Source organism: Ursus americanus, chromosome 27, assembly GCF_024610735.1.
Source record: "Ursus americanus isolate L20-20 chromosome 27, mUrsAme1.1.p, whole genome shotgun sequence".
In the NCBI taxonomy this organism is placed as follows: domain Eukaryota; kingdom Metazoa; phylum Chordata; class Mammalia; order Carnivora; family Ursidae; genus Ursus; species Ursus americanus.
In genome coordinates this window covers 43,133,386-43,154,651 of record NC_142153.1, presented here as the reverse complement: position 1 = coordinate 43,154,651, position 21,266 = coordinate 43,133,386, and the positions used below count along the sequence as shown (strand labels likewise).

Genomic DNA, 21,266 nt, shown 5'->3' with positions numbered 1-21,266 from the left:
AGAGAGAGAGTGTGGGGGGGGAGGGGCAGAGGGAAAGAATCTCAAGCAGACTCCCTGCTGAGCACAGAGCATGATGCAGAGGTCCATCTCAGGACCCTAAGATCATGACATGAGCCAAAATCAAGGGCCACTTAACCAACTAAGCCACCTGGGAGCCCTAAATTTACTTACTACTTAAATAAATTATTTTTTAAATCCCACTTCGTTTTCCAAATATTTTATTTTCACAGATGAAAGCTCTTTCTCAAAAATTAACATTCATAAATCAGTGATTTATGAACTATTGAAAAATATTTCTAGTTAATGGCAGACGGTCAAAGAATAACACGCATTTACAAATAATTCTTTACATAATAACCATATGTGAAAACCTATTTGCAACTACATATCCTTTCAGCCCCTATGGCCCTGCATTTCAAAGGAACTGCTCTTCAACTTATACTTGCGGTTCATCTCTAAAAGAGAAGGTTTTCTGAAATCGATATTCATGGATTTTTTACATTATTTATTAGAGTTAGTAAATACAATCTTAATTATGTGCTTAGAATTTCCCAGGTACAATTTTCCTTTAGACACAAAAATATTTCACATAAAAGCAGTCCGTGGTATGTTATCTTTGAATTCGCAACTACAAGGAAAGAAAAATCCATAATTAAAAGACTTCATAAGTAGGGACAACTGATTTTTTTCTAGTTTTTCTTCAAGTTTTTATTTAAATTCCAGTTAGTTAACAGTTTCAGGTGTAAATGTAGTGATTCAATATTGTGTAAGTTTAAGTTGTACAACCTATTGATTTGATACATTTATATACTGCAAAATAATAACCACCATAGCTTTAGCCAACCCTGCCATTCCCTCAGATAATTACCATTTATTTTTTTGTGGTGAGAATAGTTAAGATCTACTCCCTTAACAACTTTAAAGTGTGTAGTAGAGTATTATTAGCTATAATCACTATGCTTATATTACTCCGAACTTGTTAATCTTATAACTGGAAGTTTGTACCCTCTGACCAGTATCTCCCCATCTCCGCCATCCCCAACCCCGGATGACCACCACTGTACTCTCTGTTTATCTGAGTCAGGCTTTTATTGATCCCACATATAAGTGATACCATATAGTATTTATCTTTGTCTGACTTATTTTACTTAATATAATGTGGTCAGGATTCATCCAGGTTGTCACAAATGACAGGATTTCCTTATTTCCCGTGGCTAAAAAATATTCCAATGTATATATGCCTACCACATCTTCTTTACCCATTCATTGATTAATGGACACTTAAGTTGTTTCTATTTCTTGGCTACTGTGAATAGTACCCTAATAAACATGGAGGTACAAATATCTCTTCAAGATCCTGTTTTCATTTTCTTTGGATATATACCCAGGAGTGAGGTTGCTGGATCATGTGGTGGATTTGTTGTTAATTTTTTGAGAAGACTCCATACTATTTTCCATACTGACTCCACCAAATTGCATTTCCCCCAACAGTTCACACGGGTTCCCTTTTCTACACATCTTTGCCAACATTTGTGATCTCTTGTCTATCTTTTGATAATAGCCATTCCAACTGGGGTGAGTTGGTATCTCAAAATGATTTTGATTTACATTTTCCTGATGATTAGTGATGTTGAGTATCTTTTCATGTACCTATTGGCCATTTCTACATTTTCTTTGGAAAAATGTCTATTCAGTTCCTCTGTCCATTTTTGAATTGAGTTTTTTTTTCTAATATGGAGTTGTATTAGTTCTTTGCATATTTTAAATATTAAAACTGTAACCAGTAATTGGTTGGCAAATATTTTGTCCTGTTCCATAGATTGTCTTTAGATTTTGTTAATGGTTTCTTTTTCTGTGCACAAGGTTTTACTTTGATATTGTCCCACTTATTTATTTGTGCTTTTGTTGCTTGTGCTTTTGCTGTCATATCCAGGAAATTGCTGCGAAAATGAATGTCAAGGAGCTTTTCCTTTATGTTTTGTTCTAGGAGTTTTGGTTTCAGGTCTTATGTTTAAGTCATTAATCGATTTCAAGTTATTTTTGTGACTGGTGTAAGATAGGAGTTCAATGTCATTCTTTTCATGTAGTATTCACTTTTTCTAACACCATTTACTGAAGAGAGTATTCCTTTTCTCATTGAGTAGTCTGTCCAGTATTAGATGACAATACAGGGGAGGATGTATATATGGGCTCTTGATTCTATTCCATTGGCCCCTGTGTCTGTTTTTATGCCAGTACCATGCTGCTTTGACTACTGTAGTTTTTTAATATCATTTGAAATCAGAAGGTATGATACCTCTGGCTTTGTTCTTTCTCAGATTCTTTTGTCTATTCAGAGGTCTTTTGTGGCTTCAAATAAATTTTAGGTTTGTTTCAGTTTCTGTGAAAAATGCCATTGGAATTTTCATGGGGGTTGCATTGAATCTATTGCTGGCTTTGGGTAGCATGGACATTTTTACAATATTAATTCTTCTGATCTATGAACACAGGATAGCTTTCCATTTATTTGTGTCTTCAATGTCTTTCATCAAAGCTTTGTAGTTTTCAGCGTACAGATCTTTCACCTTTTTCATTAAATTTATTTCCAAGTGTTTTAGTGTTTTTGATGCTATTGTGAATGAGATTGTTTTATTTCTTTTTCAGATATTCCATTGTTAGTGTATAGAAACAACTCTTTCCTGTATGTTAATTTTGTATCCTACAAACTTTATCAAATTTATTGATTAGTTCTAGTAGTTTTTTGGTGGAGTCTTTGGGATTTTCTATAGATTTATATCATTTGCTATCAAAGATAATTTTACTTATTTCTTTCTAATTTAAATGCATTTTATATCCATTTCTTGCCTAATTGTTCTAGTTAGGATTTCCAGTACTATGTTTAATAAGAATGTTAAGAGTAGGCACCCTTGCCTTGGTACTGATCTTTTCATCATTTTATCATTGAGTATGATGTTGGCTATGGGTTTTTCATATATGGCCTTTATGTGTTGAGGGATATTCCTTCATATCCAACTTGTTATGTGTTTTTATCATAAAGCAATGTTGTATTTTGTCCAGTTCTTTTTCTGCGTCTACGGAGATAATCATGATTTTTATCTTTTATTCTATTAGTGTGGTGTATCACATTTATGATTTGCATATGTTGAACCATCCTTGCATTCCAGAGAGAAATCCCACTTCACCATGGCGTATGACCTTTTCAGTGTGTTATTTAATTAATTTTGTAATATTTTGTTGAAAATTTTTGCATCTATAGTCATGAGGGATATTTCAATCTTATTTTTTACATTATTAGTATTTTAAAGAGCAATTAGCTACTGGTGGGATATCTATTAATTTCATATAGGTATTTTAAGAAATTTAACATTCTTATACTAGTTTTAAAAAACTAGATTCAAATAGAAAGTTTGGAGACTATAAGTTTCTTGTTTTCTCAAACATACGATATAACAATATATTATATATTATACAATGGACATTGTACAAAAACAATATAACTGAATTTGGATTTCAGGTATGATTTAATAAGTTTCATCAGTATTTGATATGAAAATGGATGAATTCACCTTCTTCTGCTTGATGCTTTTTGGATAGCCACGTGATAGTCTCCACACGGCATTCCCAGTTGGAGTGACCCCAAGAATAGGTGATGCCCACTTAACACTTCTAATGAGACTTGTCCATAATAGAAAGCTCTTTATGATCTAGGAGGCATTACATATCTAGGAAACTTTCCTACAACAACAACAAAAATCAAAGCATGTTTCTATCAAAATATTTTACTTACTTGCCAAACTTGGCCTTTTAAATAAGATGAAAAAATTTATCAAGATTTTCTTCAGGATTGAACCATCAGATTTCCTTTTTCTTGAAAATGTCAACCATACTGATTTTCTAAGATTATTCTCTCTAAATCCTATGTGAGTCAGATAAACATGAGGGAAGAACAGATGAAACAATTCTAAGACAAATCAGAAAAACAAGCCACAGTTTAGAAGACACTCTATATCCTTAAAAATTACAGTTATAATTTGGTGCTCCCAATTCTTATTCTTTAATGTTTCTATCAAGAAATATAAAATTCCAAATGAAAACCTAAACTGAATGTTTAAAACTGTATTTCATAATCAAAATTCTCCCAATTTATAATTTATAAGTTGTTTTTCTTTAAGATGTCATGGGGAAGTTTTGTTTATCATTTGCTAATTTATTAATAGTTTTTTTTTTACAACCCACAATTTATCAATATCAGCTCTTCATTAAATAAGTTGGTTTTTTTTTTTTAGTCTTAAATTACTTTATTAAAAAGTTTATCTTTTAGGCAGCTGGGTAGCTCAATGAGTTAAGTGTCCGACTCTAGATTTTGACTCAGGTCATGATCTCAGGGTTGTGGGACTGAGCGCCATGTCAGGCTCTGTGCTGGGTGTGGAGCCTGCTTAAGAGTCTCTCTCTTCCTCTGCCCTTCTCCCCCAATTCACACACATACTCTCTCTAAAAAAAATAAAATAAAATAAAAATAAATAGATAAATAAAAATAAAGTTTGTCTAACTGGTACTAGGTGCAAAAGGACAGCATTTTTCATGAGTAAACAGAGGATATACATTCTTTTTCAATACAAAAAAATATTTTAATGACAAGTTTTTAGGTCTATCATGTAATTAATTTCATGAAAGCAGAAATCCAATAGGCTGTATAGTCTAGGCACTTCTTCAATGTGACCACTTCTTTCCTTTTAGTTGTGGAGTTTGTTCTGTCAGTCTTTGAGTCAATTTCTGGGGTATTTAGGATGATTTGATATTATCTAGATTATGTTCGTGGAACTCGACGAGCCTAGGGTCCTCCTACTCTGCCTCCATCCTCCTCTCTTTTCTCATTGAATACCTTTTTTTTTTAATGTAAGCATGAATGGTATAAAATGTTGTCCTAAAAATGTAAGTGTTCATAATAAGTGTCCTTATTATGACTGTATGAAATCTAACTATATCAGAATCAGAAATTAGGTAAATCACGTTATTTTTGACATCCGATATTTGTTTTGGTTGGCTCTCACATTTTTCAGTTTCAGAAATAATTTTAATTTTTTCATTTGAATACAGTTGACAGATAATGTTACATTAGTTTCAGGTACAATGTAGTGATTGGAGAGCTCTGTACCTTGGGCTATGCTCACTACAAGTGTAGCTATCCCCTGTCACCATACAGCACTATTACAGTATCATTAACTATATTCCCTATGCTATGCCTTTTATGTTTACATAATTTTGATTTTAGTATCATTTAAAAAATTTATGATTTTTCCTAGTGTAGAGGAGAGGAAGGGGATTTTGACAATTATTTAGTCAATCTGGGTTCTAGTTCTGATTCTCCTGCTAACTGGATGTCTAATCTTGAATATTTTTCTTAAAGTTTCTTGGCATTTAGCTGAGTCAACTGATAAATGCAGGCTTGGATCAAGTCCATGTTTTGGTATAATTTTTATTCTGCTTTGAAGTATATGATGAATGCTATTCCCCTGTGGGTCACACTGCCAAATGATACCTAAGAATGTGCTAGACTCTAGGAAGAGACTATTTATTAACTACATGACCGTTTACAAGTTAATTAGTATTTCTGCCCCTCAATTTTCTCATTGGTAAATGAAGATAATATTAACTATAGTAAGGAAAGCATGAAAAGAGTACAAGGTCTGGCATAGAAGAAATAATTATCAAATGTTCATTATTATATAGGGCCAAATCTTATATATTATATGGTGTTATTAAATACTTATAGTTATTACTATTTTCATTATTGGAATTAACTCCACTAATATTTTCCCCATCCAAAAACCATATTGGAGTATAGTATTTTATGAGACAATTTTTTATCTCTGAAAATTTGATAAGGTAGTAAATCATCTGAACTTCTGTGGTTTCATGCCCCACAGTTTGAAGAACACTAAAATAGATAATTGGAAAATATCCTTTGTGTTTTCTAATTCTGTGTTCTGAAGCATACCTGTGTTTGTCAACTAGGGCTGGTGTAACAAAACACCATAGACTGGTGGCTTAAAAAATTACTTCCTTACAGTTCTGGAGGCTGGATGTCCAAGATCAAGGTGCCAGCAGGGGTGAGTTACTCCTCAGTTCTTGCTCCCGGCGCGCAGATGGCTGACTTCCCCTTGTGCCTTCACATGGTTGTTTCTCTGCGATGTCTCTTCTCTTCTTACAAGGACACCAGTCCTATAGGATTAAGGACCGGACATCGTCTAATCTTAATCATCTCTTTAAAGGCCCTGTCTCCAAACACAGCCACCCTGGGAGTTAGGGCTTCAACAGATAAATTTAGGGAGAAGTAACTTCATCCATCACAATTCCATAGGGCCTTCCTTAATCAGCATTGGAAAATCATCACAGCTTTTTCGGGGTATTTTCATTGTAATGGCTTTTCAGATCATGTAAAATAAGCAAGGACTACGGCCTGAGAACAGAACATATGCATTTGCTTCATTGTTGTGTATGTGCCTTTAAGTTGCCTTTAAGCAGTTGTTTAAAAAAAAAAAAAAAACAAAAAACTCACTACTCACACAGGACACTTCTGTCACCAGAGGCATTTTTTTTCCCCCAACACTGACCGATTCTTTGACTCCAACTGGATGCAATACAATTCAATTCTGTCGCTAACCAGAGTTAGCTCAGATGCACAGGGTAAGAGTCAGTCCCATAAGACTGCCTCCCACTTCAGCCACCATCACAAATTATAGGTCCCCAGGTTACCCACACCTTCTGTTCAACTTGGCTATAAATCAGAGTTCCCCACAATTTTCTTGGGTTCAATAAGCAGTTCATAGACCCAGAAAACAGTACTTACTACTGCCAATTTATAACAAAGGAAATTTAAAGGGTATAATTGTATAGCCAGATGAAGATATACACAGGGCAAGTTGGGAAGGGTCCAGGGCCCAGGGAATTCTGTCTCAGTGGAGTTGGGGTATGCCACACTCAGGCTTGTAGATGGGTTTACCAACCCCAAATCCAAACCTAGGTTCTCCAAACCTTGTACTTCAAAAAAAATTTTTTGGAGGCTGTATCCCCTAGATCTGATGGACTATTAACTCCATTTCCAGCACCCCCTCTTTCCAGAGAATAGGAGGTGGGGCTGAATGGTTCAAGCTTCTAGTCATGACTTGGTCTTTCGGCTGTCCAGCTCCCATCCAGGAGCTGACCAGGAGTTGCCTCATTAGAACAAAAGATAGTCCCATCCCCCAGGAAATGGCAAGGAATTTAAAGGCTCTGTGTCAGAAACTCGGGTCAAAGACCAATATTGGAACAAATGATTCTCCTAGCATTTATAAGGGTTTTAAAAGCTCTGTGTCAGGAACCAGGGATAGAGACCAATATATATGTTTATTATTTCCCAGAAATTATTTTAAAAAAAAATACTTCAACATGGTGACTACATTTCCATCAGAATGACAGGACACATAATTCTGAAATGCCCTTCTACCATAAAACACACCCCTGCTGAATAAATTACAACCACAAACATTTAAATTCACTGCTGAGTCCACAAGAAAGTGCGAAGGATCCTAAAAGTCCTCTATACCAAGAACTAGCTTGGGAGTCTGAGGAGGAGGGGTTCTCCTGTCATGGATCAGGAAAAGCTGCTTCCTCGGTGATTTATCCTAATGCAGAAAACTCCTCTGTCATGTGCAGACACGAAAAGATACAACATGCGGCAGAACCAGGCTCCTGTTCAAACTCTCACATGGTATGATATATTAGTGCTATTATGAAAAACATCTTTGGGGTATTCATAGGTATAACCTATACAAACAGGTTAAATAAATTAGTTAAATAAATTTTAACTAATGGAATGAATCTTTTCTTTCTATTTCATTGGCCCAAACTATTTCATGTGTTTTGTTTATTTTCTGTTGTTGTTATCAAAAAGCTCTACTTTTCAGGCTTATCACTTGTCATTGGAAACATAACAAAGAAGGAGACCCCAAATTTCCAGGGTTTATGTCAGTAATATTTTAAAAGGGACACGCTGATTTCAAATCACCCCATTACTTCTTCACCACAACTGGCGTAATCAATGCCGCAGTGAATGGGCCATGCCCATTGACTGAAAACAAGATAAACCCCTAAGCTCTGAATTGCAAAAAGAAAAAAAAAGAACAGAAAAAGGTTGTATTTTAAAAAGTTAAAATTTTCAGAAGGGCATACTTTGAATGGAATTGGAGCAGTGCTATGAAAGACAAGAATACAAAACACAGACACCATAACCGTTAAAGTCAAAGTAAGCCTGGATTTATTTGTATTTTTTAATGGGCATGCAGAAGGAGGCAGGTGATATTACAGTGTTTATACCAAACTGCATGAGCTGAACAGACTAAAAAAACAGTTGGATTATCCATGTGTCAGCATTTCTAACGCTGGTCAGCTCTGTAATTTCCACCACTTAGTGTAAAATACAGTAAGGGAGAGCCCGAATGTTTGTTTTCTTCTGATGAGCCATATGACTCAGCAAAGTAAAGACTGGGAAATAGAATACCTCAGAAAATGGGGGAGTATGGCAAATTACAGTGGTTTTGTTCACAGCTGTATAAATTTATTTTTTCTGTAAAACAGGTACACATTGAGCCGTATTTCCTAGGGCCCGAATTCCTGAAACAGTAATTTTCCACTATTCTCTGGTTGCCTGAAACCAAGCAGCTTCCAAGTTTGCCTAACCCCAATGAAATAATTTTGGAATCTTGTTTTATTTTTACCTTTTAATTATACTTTTCAAATGCAACAAAATTAAGCTCCATAGCTTAGACATATACCTCGTTTTATCATTGCATGTGGGTCATTATATAATATTTAAGGAATTATTTCAGAAAATACCTAAGGTCGTGGGGTCCAGTCTCATATTTCCATTAGGGTGGCAGAGTAGAAGTTCTGAAATGCCCTTCTAGCAGAAAACATACAGATGTTGGATAAATTACAACTATAAACTTTTAAATGCATTGCTGAGTTTACAAGAAGGTGATGGAGATCCCCAAGGGCCTCTGTACCCTGCTTCTCCCCAAAGAGAGTAAGCGGATTCCAGAGTGGTAAGTAAACCTAGAGATTGGGGCTTCCCTGAATGCAAAGGACTTTGGCAGGAAAACAGAGCTGTGATGGGAACAAGACACTAGAATGTAGCCCTGGCAGAGAGGAGAATCTAAATCTAAGAATGCCAGATAAATAAGGGGAAACAGAAAGTGCCATAACCTCAGTATAAGTTTTAAGCTGAGAACTGTCCTCTTGGAATAAACAGAACCAATCTAGAAAATAGTTTATTTTCATAGATTCCATGTGAGGGAAAAAAAATGATGATACTAATTTTTCTCTGAGAATTACAAAGCCTTTCTTTATGAGGATCTGTGGTTTGAATTGACATTCCCTGCCCAATCAGGGAAATCTCTCTATAAAAATCAACTTAAAGTACTTACAGGTGGGTAGCACCTGCTGTCAGGAATGAAGGAATACCCCTTTAATGAATATCATCCTCAATCCAGGCCCTCCGTATTCGTGAGAATTAGGTTTGAATGAATAAGATTTAACAGTAAAGTTAACAAATATATATGAGTCATCAAGGCCTATCATATCAGACTTATAACACCAAGGAGATTATAGAGTGGAAATATCAGACATAACATATAAAATGCCTTCATATGAAAAAGTTATTGACATTTATAATTCAATGGAAAAATTAAAGAGTAAATTAGACACAACTGAAAAGAGAACTAGGGAACTAGAAAAATTTTCTTGAGAAAATTTTACAGAATAAAGTACAATTAGGAAAACAGATGAAATACATGAAGACAGAATAAAAACAAAATTGTCTGAAGTGCATCTAACTTAGAAGAATCTAACAGGTTGTTGTTTTTTTTATAAAGATTTTATTTATTTATTGGACAGAGAGAGACACAATGAGAGAGGGAACACCAGCAGGGGGAGAGGGAGAGGGAGAAGCAGGCTTCCCGCTGAGCAGGGAGCCCGATGCAGGGCTCAACCCCAGGACCCTGGGATCATGACCTGAGCAGAAGGCAGACGCTTAACGACTGAGCCACCCAGGTGCCCCAGAATCTAACAGGTTTTTAAATTTTTTGGTGTTAGGACTCTTACACTCTTTAAGTTTTTATTTTTTTCTTTTTTAAAAATATTTTATTTCTTTATTTGAGAGAGACAGAGAGAGCAAGAGAGCATGAGCAGGAAGGAGATGGAGAAGCAGGCTCCCTGCTAAGCAGGGAGCCCAATGCAGGGGTCTAGCCCAGGACCCCAGGATCATGACCTGAGCCAAAGGCAGATGCTTAACTGACTGAGCCACCCAGGTGCCCCTGGACTCTTCTACACTCTTAAAAATTATTGATCAAAAACTAATGATGTAATATACAGAGGCTAACTGTTATTATTAATAATAATAATAGAAAACCCCAAGTGTTTTATTTGTGTGGAGTTATATTTATTGATATTTAGCATATTAAAAAGTAAAACTGAGAAAAATTTTTAAAAAGTTTTAATTCATTTCTAATAACAATAATCAGCCAATCATGTTAGTATAAATATTTCATCAATATATTTTCCAAAACAAAAAAATGTGTAGGACTATTGGCATTATTTATGTTTATTGTTTTAGGACTCAATGGACTGACAATTTAAGTGGGACTAATCCCTGTGGTTCTCAGCTCGAGTGAGTAGAGTGGCAGGGTCATCTGCTTTTCATGGTACTACAGGCTATCCTTAGCTTCTCCACATAACGCTGGTAATGGGGATCCAAACAGTAACAAGAAAGAAGAGGGCCAATGCACCAGTGATGTTCAAGTGTCTGCTTTTGTTGGTCTCCTCTGTTTCTCCTTTTGTTAATTTTGTCCCGTCTGTCAAAACTAGTCTCAAGCCTAAACCAGATTCAAGGGGTGGAGCAAAAGCTTCCTCTCAACTCTCAATAGAAAGACCTGAAACATTATTTAAGGGTATACATTCGGGGAGGGGTGAATTTGTGGCCGCATTTATAATCTGCTACAATGCATTTAGTAATTCAGACTTAAAATATATAAGTAAAAATTGATAGAATTACATGCAGGAATAAAAATTCTAAAATAAAATTAGGAGATATAAAAATAGCTCTTCGTAAATTGTATACCTATCCCTGACAAAATTATAAAGATACAGGTGGTTTGAATAACATGGTTAATAAGCCTACTTCTGTGTGTGTGTGTTACACCAAATAATTGATGGATATAACTTAGTATATAAAAACACATAAAACATTTAACCAGACATATTTTTGGAGATTAATTTATCTATAATAAATGGCATAGATTTTAAGGGTGAACATTTTAGCATTTAGTAGGATGTTAACTATAGGGTTTTTTTAGATTCCCTTTGTTAGATCAGGGAATTTTCCTTTAATCGTAATTTTCTGCATGATATTTAACAAATATCCAGTAATTTTGTAAAGTGATTTGTTTGCACCTTTTGAAAGGATAATATTTTCTTTTCCTTTCTTGTTTTAATATGGTGGGTACATCAGTTGATTTTTGGATGTTTAAACAGTCCTGCTTAAGATCTTAGAATAAACCTCATTTGGCCATTGTGCTTTTTGCCTATTACCGGACTGTAGTTTCTCATAGATTTTTTAAGGCTTGAGTCTGTATTCATGATAGGTACTCCTTTTCAGTTCTCTTTTCTTCTAGTATCTTTGTCGGGTTTTGATATCATTCCTGTGGTGGGTTTATTAGATAAGTTATGAATTTTTACTTTATTTGCTACTTTCTAAAAGAATACAAGGCTGGTATTATATCTTTACAAAATATTTGATAGAATTTACCAGATTAATCTTGCAATTTTATTAACCCTTTCAAAGCATTAGATTTTGTCTTTTTTAATCTCCTCCATTATCAATAGCTTTTCTATTTTATTTTCATTTTTACTGAATCCTTCCTTCTACCTCCTTTATGTTTAATTTGATCTTCTTTTTGTAGCTTTTTAAGGTATAAACTTAGGTAATTTATTTTAGATTTCTAACATACTTTTCAAAAATAATGAAGTATACAATATTTTTAAGTTTCCCCTCTCTTTTCTCCTTTGGGTAATTTAAAAATTCATTGTTTTAATTCCCACGTATTTGGGGATTTTAGAGCTATTAAATTATTTTTGGTATCTATTTTAATACTGTTATAGTAAGAGAGTCAGAACATATACTTTTTAATGACTTTGATCCTTTAAAGATTATTCACGTTTGAATTATTAATCAACCTATTATCTGTCTTGAAATGTCCATATTCACTTGAAAAATGTGTATTTTAAAGATGTGGTGTAATGTTCTATAAATGTCAATTATGCAATTTCGCTGATAGGATTGTTGAAATCTTCCATATTATTAATTATTTTTTTCCATTTTTCTGTCAATTACTGAAAGAGAGGTATTCAGATCTCTATTTGTCTATTTCTCTCTTTAGTTTTGTCAGTTTTTGCCTGTTTTTTTTTTTTTTTGAAACACTATTATTAGATGCATTTAAAATTGTTTATGGCTTCTGTTTCATTAAACTTCCATGATCATGAAATTTTTACCTTTATTTTTAGTTACTTTTTGTCTTGAAGCCTACTTTTTTTTTGATAGTATATAGCCACTCCGGTTTTCTTACGCTTAATAATAACTTGGTCTGTATTTTTCTTTCCATGTATGTTCCACCTGTTTGTTCCTTTATATTTAAATTGTGTTTCTTTAAACAGCATATTGTTAGTTTGAACTTTAAAAAAAAAATCACATTTATTTAACTTTTTGTTATTTATTATGACTATTTCTACTTTTTACATGGTGTGTTCATTATGTTTTACTTAAAAGTAATTGGTATGTGTTGGTTTAAGTCTAGCATCTTGGTATCTGTTTTCTATTCATCATACCTCTATTTTTTGTTCTGTTCTTACTTTCTTTGCTTTATTTTGGGTGCATGAAGTATTTTTTAGTGCTAAATTTTACCTACTCTGTTATTTTAGCTACAACTATGTGTGTGCATTGCTTATGTGCGTCTGTGTTGAGTATTATTCTAAAAATTATATATATATATATATAGTACAATAGTATTTCAATAATATCTCCTAGAAATAATGGAGAAAACCAATATTAAGGCAAGTAGGTAAGTTACAAAATAATACATACACTTTCATCACTATTTCTCATCACACACATGCATGTAACTCATTCATAACACGTTTTCGTACATGTTACACATTCCTCTGTGTGTACATATATGTATGATAGGGTAAATGGTTTTGAAATTAAAAAAAAAAAACAAAAACAAGAAATACTTTTACTTTTAAAGGGCCTATTCCAGACGAGATCGGGTGCGTTCAGGGTGGTACGGCTGTAGACTAAAGGGCCTATTCCAATCCCCTATTGTATCATCAATATTCACCTATTTTCAAGTTTCTAAATTATGCGTTTAAGAAGGCAAGGCTTATACTTTGTTTATTTCTCTAAATCTTGGTTGTAATACTTAGCAACTAATTTAGGTAAAACTTACTGAAAAAGTGTGGATAGGTTGAACACTGACCGTGGGCAATATGAGTGATACCCCTCTCTTAGGAAGTACAGAGCCTCGGGACTGTGAGGATCGCAGGGTTAAGAGCTGGGTGGTCTGTGTGTCATTTTACTGCAGTTTCCACTCACGCAAACCATCACCATTACACATAAACAAATGTCTGCCCAATTCAAATGGACTTTAAAATTAACTTTATAAGCAAAAATCCATGTTTAACAAGAAGATTAAGTTTTATATTAACAAAATGATTTATTATTGGATTCCTTTAATTAGCAATCTTCCCTCAGGTATTCAACTTATGAATAATTTACCAGAAACAAAGGAAAAGAAAGAAAAGGGAACAGCTATGTAGGAATTCATCTGTTGTGCCAAATGAAGCATGTTTGTTGTTGAAAGTATAACGTGAATATACACTGTTAATCCTTTAATTTCACCTTTTTAAAATGTTATTGTAATTATGATTTATAAGAATTATTACTGTAAGATCTTTATTTGAGCAATGATTTGAAATTTTATTACCCTTTAAAGGTTGATGTATTTAACATTCACAGTTATATTACCACTGGTGCCACGTATTATCTTATGCTTCTTGCTCACTCACCGTATTCTGTTTTCTTATATTATCTCTCAACCTGAAAATCCAGGCAAAACTATAATTTATCAATTAAAAATTAGAAGTTACATTTACTAATTATAAGAAAATGGCAGGTAACTGATGACACATGCTAATATAAAATGAAACTAATAGGGATGCTTGGGTGGCTCAGTGGGTTAAGCAACCAACTCAGTTTAGGCTCAGGTCATGATCTCAGGGTCCTGAGGTCAAGCCCCCCCAACCCTCCCCCCCGGACTCCATGCTCAGTGCAGAGTCTGCTTGTCCCTCTTCCTCTCCCTCTGCCCTCCCTGCGCCCTGTCCCTGCTCACATGCAGTCTCCCTCTCTCTCAAATAAATACAATCTTGAAAAATAAATAAATATAATAACATAAAATGAAACTAATAGAATCTATGCCAACAAAATGAATGTGGTGTCCTCAGTGTTGTGGAGCGTGTTCCTAAACATACTTTCACTATATGCTCACCACTGCGCTGTTAGACAGGCGGCCTGCATACCTGCCACATAGAGTGTTAAAACATTCCCATGTATTCACAACTTTGTTTGAAAGATACCATATCCATAAAAGGTAATTTTTATAAGGGAAACACCCTGACATATGTATATATACATAGTACTGGTCATTAAGTGACCAGTACATGAAGTTGTGTTAAAATGGTAAGAATGACCAGAGTAGATAAATACTTCCAATCAGTTTTGAAAAATATTTTAGGCACTTAACTTTAATTTTCACCAACTTAACTAGTTAAATGTGAAATGCAAGGAGGGTTCCTGTTCATATCATAATGCTCCATAAAGACTAGACAACTTTCCAGTGAGGAGCCTTAGGACCAAAATCAAATATACGATCATCATTCTTTATCATATGTATCATATTTTATAATTTATAAAGAGAATCCAAAGTACTCATGAAAGGCCTTGTCTAACTTTGTTTCTGTTGAGTGGGGATGGTCTAATTTTCCATCTTTAAAACATCCATTTCTGTTATATAACTAATGAAGTTTTTAAATTTAATTTTAATTTTCTTTGTAGCTAAACTAACTTCTGATTCTTCCACTGCTTATATTTGGTTATTAGTAAGACAAATCACAAGCATGGTCTCAGACTTTGTTGTGTAATATCTGGAAAGAAAACGTGAGAAGGTTTGGAATGGATCTTCTCTATTCCATGTTCTGCTATTTGAAATCTGTGGACTTTACATGCTATCCTGTGTTTCTTGAGCCCTGCACTAACACAAATAATTAATTTGGTGAGAAGTTTCTTACTAATGAGGTCTTCAGGGCTGAGCTATTTTCTCAGAGAGAGCCATTTCTCTGTAGGAGTCACCCTTCTGAATGAGGTATTCGGCTTTCAGGCAGATAAGTGAGTCCAGGTAGCTGTGCAGGAGAACAGCGTCTTGTTCAAGAGTTTCATAAACTCTTGTTTCAGCAACTGAAAAAGGAAAAGAGGTACTTGGGATGGGAAAGGTTTTCTTTCAAATACAAGCAACACTGCTTTTCACAGTGCAGCCAAATTACAGATTTCTCTAAAGGTAGAGTGACAAGCAGGTGCTGCTTAGAACAGGGAGTGAATATGGCTCAGCAAACAAGGTATTGCCCTGCTAAGGAGACAGCGTGAAGAACGGCAAGCATTCTGCCTACTGCATGCCCAACAGAGAGTCTTCCTTTGCTGGTTCTTTACGATTTCTATCAGCACATCATCTGTAAAAATAACAGAAATTAGGGGCCGTGCTCAGCAATCCAAGGCATTTCTAGTCAACGCAGTCAGTATTCAGATAAAGCATGAAATCATGTTCTTTGGATTAATCTATGGATTACTCTGTGAATATAGTTTGCTCGAAGTTGTAAAATAGCTTTGTAAATAAAAGAGTTTCTAATATTTATAATATATTCTTCATGGCACATATTCCTTCATTCCTCATGCGAGAATTTTTCATGCATCTGGATCCTTGATTTCACACAGACTTGTAGAGGGAGCCACAGATGCCTGTCATGCTGAAAGGGGACGCCAGCTCCCTAAGTAAAGACAAATGGAAAATAAAACCCATCTCTTGACTTTACACAAAATGTGTAAGCCTAAATACTCAGAAAAGTCCAGTCAGCATTTCGGTTTCCTGAAACTGCTTTGTAAAACCCAGAGGAGTGCCAGGGAAGAGGGTGAATTTGAGGGGCCATTGAACACAGAGCATTTTTCCAATTACAGGAACACCTGCGCTTTAAGACTTTATGCTGATCTGTTGTGAGCATTTTACAGAGTGTTTAATAGTCCTTCAAATTCCTCATTCTGCAATCCAAAAATGGGCTGGGGGTTGTTGCTGGCATGCTAAAACCTACCCAAGGCTTCTCACTGGGGTTAATTTGATACCCTACCCGCAATGTAGAATGTTTGACCTGGTAATGTCTCAAATGCCACCCACAGACACTCTAATTAACAGCCACGGTGCATTGGCTTCTGGAAAAAAAATACATTGTTTCTTTTACTTAGTGAGAAAAAACAATGACTCAGCTCTTCAGCAGTGAGGCTATTTACATGGGCAAGAAAGGCTGCTGCAGGCTTGTAAAAATCTTGCTGCAGGTACATATTTTTTCTCTTTCCTTATGAAACTGTGGTTCAGGTAGAATCATACATTTTCAAAGATCTTTTGAACATCTATTGCTTAAAATAAACATGTGCTTTGCTGCCAGAGGATCCGAACAATAATTACCTTAATTATTTCTGTTTACCCTTGGAGAAATGTAGTATCTGAAACTGCAGTATGAGAGCTTGTTGGGATTTTAAACACTTCCTTTCTATGTAGTTAGTAAACAGTAAAGGATGAATATAAAGTTTATCTGTATTTATGCAGTGGTTTTAAAAAGCCACACTTTTAAAACGCAGCCCTAGCACTTTTTTAAACCCTGCCAACTGTACTTTGCAAATCTCCTTTGGAGTAAAACATTATGAAGTAGCAGTCTACTCTTCTAAAGACAAAACTGTATTCGGAAACTTGTCCAGCATTTCTGTTGCTCTTATGAAAATCTTGAAGTGAGAATGTCACGGCACTAGTGAGACAGTGCCAAACTAATATGCCGAGGATCGGTGCAAGACATAACCTGATGAGCCCTTGTTGTATTTCGTTGGGCACGGCGAGTACCAAACTCTATGCCTTCATGTTCTTGACGTTGACGTCAAAGACAATATTCTAGCACTAAAGTTGATGCGCTCTTATTTTAATTTTGAATCTGGCTAATTTTCCTGTAACTTCAGTTATTTTAGAATTTTTTCAGCAATACTTACATTCACCGAAAAACAGCTAAATTTAATCACCAGCCTTCAAGGATTGTTTTAAAAATGACATAGCAGAGAAGAGTGAAGATACCTGTTGTTCCACTAATAAACTGCGAGTGTGAGAGCCATGCAGGTGCACTAGCAATCAGAAATGTTGTCCAGGAGCTTCAATGTACATTTACTCTTAAGGGCTATTAAATGTGACCTTTAGAATCAAATTAATTACAAGCCTAGGATTAGCATTGTCTGTTCTATGGAGATTGCTATGCACATAAGGATAAAATCCTTTCTTGTGTCACAATTCTTGTTTACAATATAGAAATAAAAACATGTGCCCCCCTTTGGTAAGGAATGCAGTGAGACTGACTCTTTTCACATTGAATTCGATTCAATTTATATCCAAAGGTGTTCTGAAGGTGAAATAGGCTCCTGGGTAACACCATTAACTCTTGCAGGTCATTTCAGTGAATATATTAAGGTAGTAATTTATTTGTTGGCCTTTTAGCTGTGAGTGGTGCGCGGAGTTTAAAGTCTTCTCAGGTTATAGTAACAACTTTAGGGCTTAACGGATGCCTTTCATATTAATTGCTGCAAAGAGTGTTCAGTTCATTACTAGGGAATGTGAGATCCATAAAAATGGGAGTGACTTTGGTGATCTGCATAAACGTTCAAGTTTTCAAATCACCAATGTTTTTTTTCTCTCTCTCTCTCTGTCATCTTTTCCCCAAACACACAGAAAGAGGTTGAATAAGGCATACCTAAAACCAATAGGAATCAGGTTGTTAATAAAATCTAGAGACACCTCTCTGATGTTAAATTCCTTGGATTGTATCCATCGTCTAATCCTTTTCTTGGTTTCCTATTGTTTGTTTGTTTGTTTTTTCCTAAGCAATTAAAACTGCATTGGTCCTTAATTTCACTCATCTTACAGTTGAATATATGTACGTTAGATCTGTGTCCTTTGCAATGATTATAATTTTGTAGAAAGCATCCTGTATAAAAAATTATTTTAAATATTTGCTAAGAGCTTTGTCTCTCTCTCTCTCTTTCTCTCTCTCTCTCTTTTTGTTTCTTTATAGATGGAATTAAAACTTTAGTCGGAAGGAAAGAAATAGCATGCTCGTCATTGTCATACAGCAGAACAAGGGCACTCAGGGACCTACCCAGGAATGTAGGATCTATCTGCCATGAAAACACCCACTAAAACGTTTGTTCCTTCCTGGGGGCGTATTCAATGAGGTTTTGCTTTGGAACCTGCCCTGGTGGAAACAGCTAGGGGCCCTCCCAGCATAGTGTTGCATCAGACCGAGTCAGCATTCAGAACATTAAGAACCTGTTTGTTGATGGTGAACGCCAGGTGCTGTCACTCTGATGATCCATGGGCCAAATCACTACCAAGGAATTATGTGATAGCCACGCTCTCACCTGCAGGGAAATCTTAAAATCAATACACTGCATTAGCCTCCAGGCCCATCTCAGAAATTATCTGGTTTTCTTTGACAATGACTGTTAAAAATGTATGGCTTGTTAGAGCATTGCAGCAATTTGGCACCTTTTTTTTTTTTTTTTTTTTTTTTTTAGAAAAGCCAGACTTGGGTCTTTCTTCCCAACGTAGGTCTATATTTGACTGAAACTGCCTTTAGTTCAATTAAGTACTGAGTTATCCCGGGGCTACTTTATTAGGACTCCATTCGTAAAGGCACCACGGGAAGCTAGGCTGGTTTCACAAAAAGCTTCGATCCTTAGCACCCTGGAATACAGTCAGGTTAAGGCATGTTTCTTCACTCTTACACCTAGGAGACAAGTATTAGTACACTGGGGGAACTTCTCCATTCAGACATTTAATAAATCAGGTGGTATCCATAGAGTCCATGCATGGATTTGGTGAAGGAAGGCTCTGTTGCAGAAAAATAAGAATCAGACCAAGCGACTTGGAGACGTAGGAGAACTCGGATTTATTTTACGTTGGCGGACCCAGATGAGCTCATGCTCAAATTTCTGGGCCCCAGGCAACAGGGTTATAGGGCTTTCATAGGGGACTGCAGGCCGTCATGAAGAGGTTGTGGGATACAGGTGAGGTTCAGTGGGGTGGAGTCCAGAGCCGACGACCAAGAAGTAATTCTTGAGAATCTTTGGTGTAAAATGATGGTTTATTAAAGCACGGGGACAGGACCCACGGGCAGAAAGAGCTGCTGCACCGGGGTTGTGAGGGTGGCTGATAATATACTATGGGATTGGGGGAGGTAAGGAGAAGGGGAGGTTTCAAAAGGATTTTCATATGTTAAAGAAGACTCACAGAATATTGGAGGCCTTGCTATTGTCAAGTTAAGGTTGTTTACCCCTCCTGTAAGGCATTAACTTGGAGATAGTTGGGAACTTCCTGGAGGAACATTACACTCTGGCCGCTTCAAGTGTCTATGGGCTGCAGGTTACAAAGACATTCAGTTGTATACATTTCCTTCCCGAAGCTAGGTTATTGATAGAAATGCTTTGTTCTTGTAGACTGCTAGAACATTTGTAAACTGAGGGAGACTGAAGTATTGTAGGATTGTGGTCTCTGTAGGTTAACTATTTCTTTGTCCTTTAGGGCAGCCAGGAGTGCCTGAGGAATGTCACATACATCCCATGGGGGGGGGGGTTGTCAGTTTCTGCTTTGTCCTCAGCTTGCCTTCTGTTCCCTCATCAGACAGGTTCCAAGGGCTATGCTGACTGCTGGTAGGTAGGTTTGAACTGGGGGGGGTGGGGGCTGCTTTAGGCGGGAACAGTAGTGCAGGGAGTCTGGGGCAGGAAGCCTGTTTACAGAAGCAGAAACAGCTGGTTATCTCTTGCTCCCAGGAGGGCTTATGGTTACCTCTAGCTTATTGTTAGTAACTTTCCATCTTCCGGGGCCTCCTGGCCTGGGCCTGCTCTGGGCAGTTTCCCTCTTCAGCTCTGCTTATAGGAACCTCTCTGAGGAGGTGCTGATTTGGGCATAAAGGGCATGGATTGTGCTCTGTTGGTCATGATCCTGTGTTTTAGACTGTTTGACTCTCTTATTTTGCAGATGCTGGATCATTATGGAGGTTGCTGAGAGGAGAATGACTTGCAGTGATGAAATATATGAAAATTATCTGGGAAAATGGCGTGATTATAAGCAGGTGAGTGCCTAGAAATGCATTTAAAATTGTTTTCCTTTGACAAGTGTGATTTTGAGGGATGGGGAACCACAACCATCCAGGATGGAAAAATGAGAGTCATTCTGGAGAGAAGCAGCACAAAGAAAGGTGAGATTTGGGGAGATTAAATCTGTACTTTGACAAAAGAAATTTTCATTCTACCAATATATTTGCCTTTTAAGGTACATTTACTGGTCTGGATGTTTTTGAAAATATAAATCCAGTTACTCAACACTCATAGACTATTTGCTAGAGAGTTAAAAGTACCAAAAAGCCCTTCAAAATGTGGGGGTAGCTATACTTATCTGTTCGCTTCCAAGAGAACTTGACTTTCTTTCAGATTTGATCTAACTGGGTTAACCAAATGGACTGGAAATATTGCTGACAGGCACACAACCCATGCAGGCCTGGCCTGTTCTTATGAACTTGGTATAAACTGGACTAAAGAACTAGGGATTTCAGAAGTAGCATCTTTCAAGAATTTCCCATTTTGAAGCTATTATCTCTGTATTGCAAGGAGTGCAAGGAGTAACACAAATGAAAATCTAATACTGGATGGCATTAGAGAAGAGTGTGTTTTTTGGAAAGAGTGTACAGATTTTTGCAAGGTCCTAATGATGAGGTTGTGAGATATACGTGAGGTTCAGTGGGGTGGAGTCCGGAGCCGATGACCA

At 36.0% G+C, this 21,266-nt stretch overlaps 1 long non-coding RNA gene across 1 annotated transcript in view; it reads left to right on the top strand.

The window, feature by feature from the left end:
- The window catches only part of LOC148107661 (uncharacterized), a 350,822-nt gene that overhangs the window by 68,346 nt on the left and 261,210 nt on the right, over positions 1–21,266 (top strand). Inside the window, exon 2 of the long non-coding RNA XR_015721951.1 lies at positions 20,481–20,574. This is a non-coding gene — a long non-coding RNA (uncharacterized LOC148107661). The remainder of the gene's footprint in view (positions 1–20,480; positions 20,575–21,266) is intronic.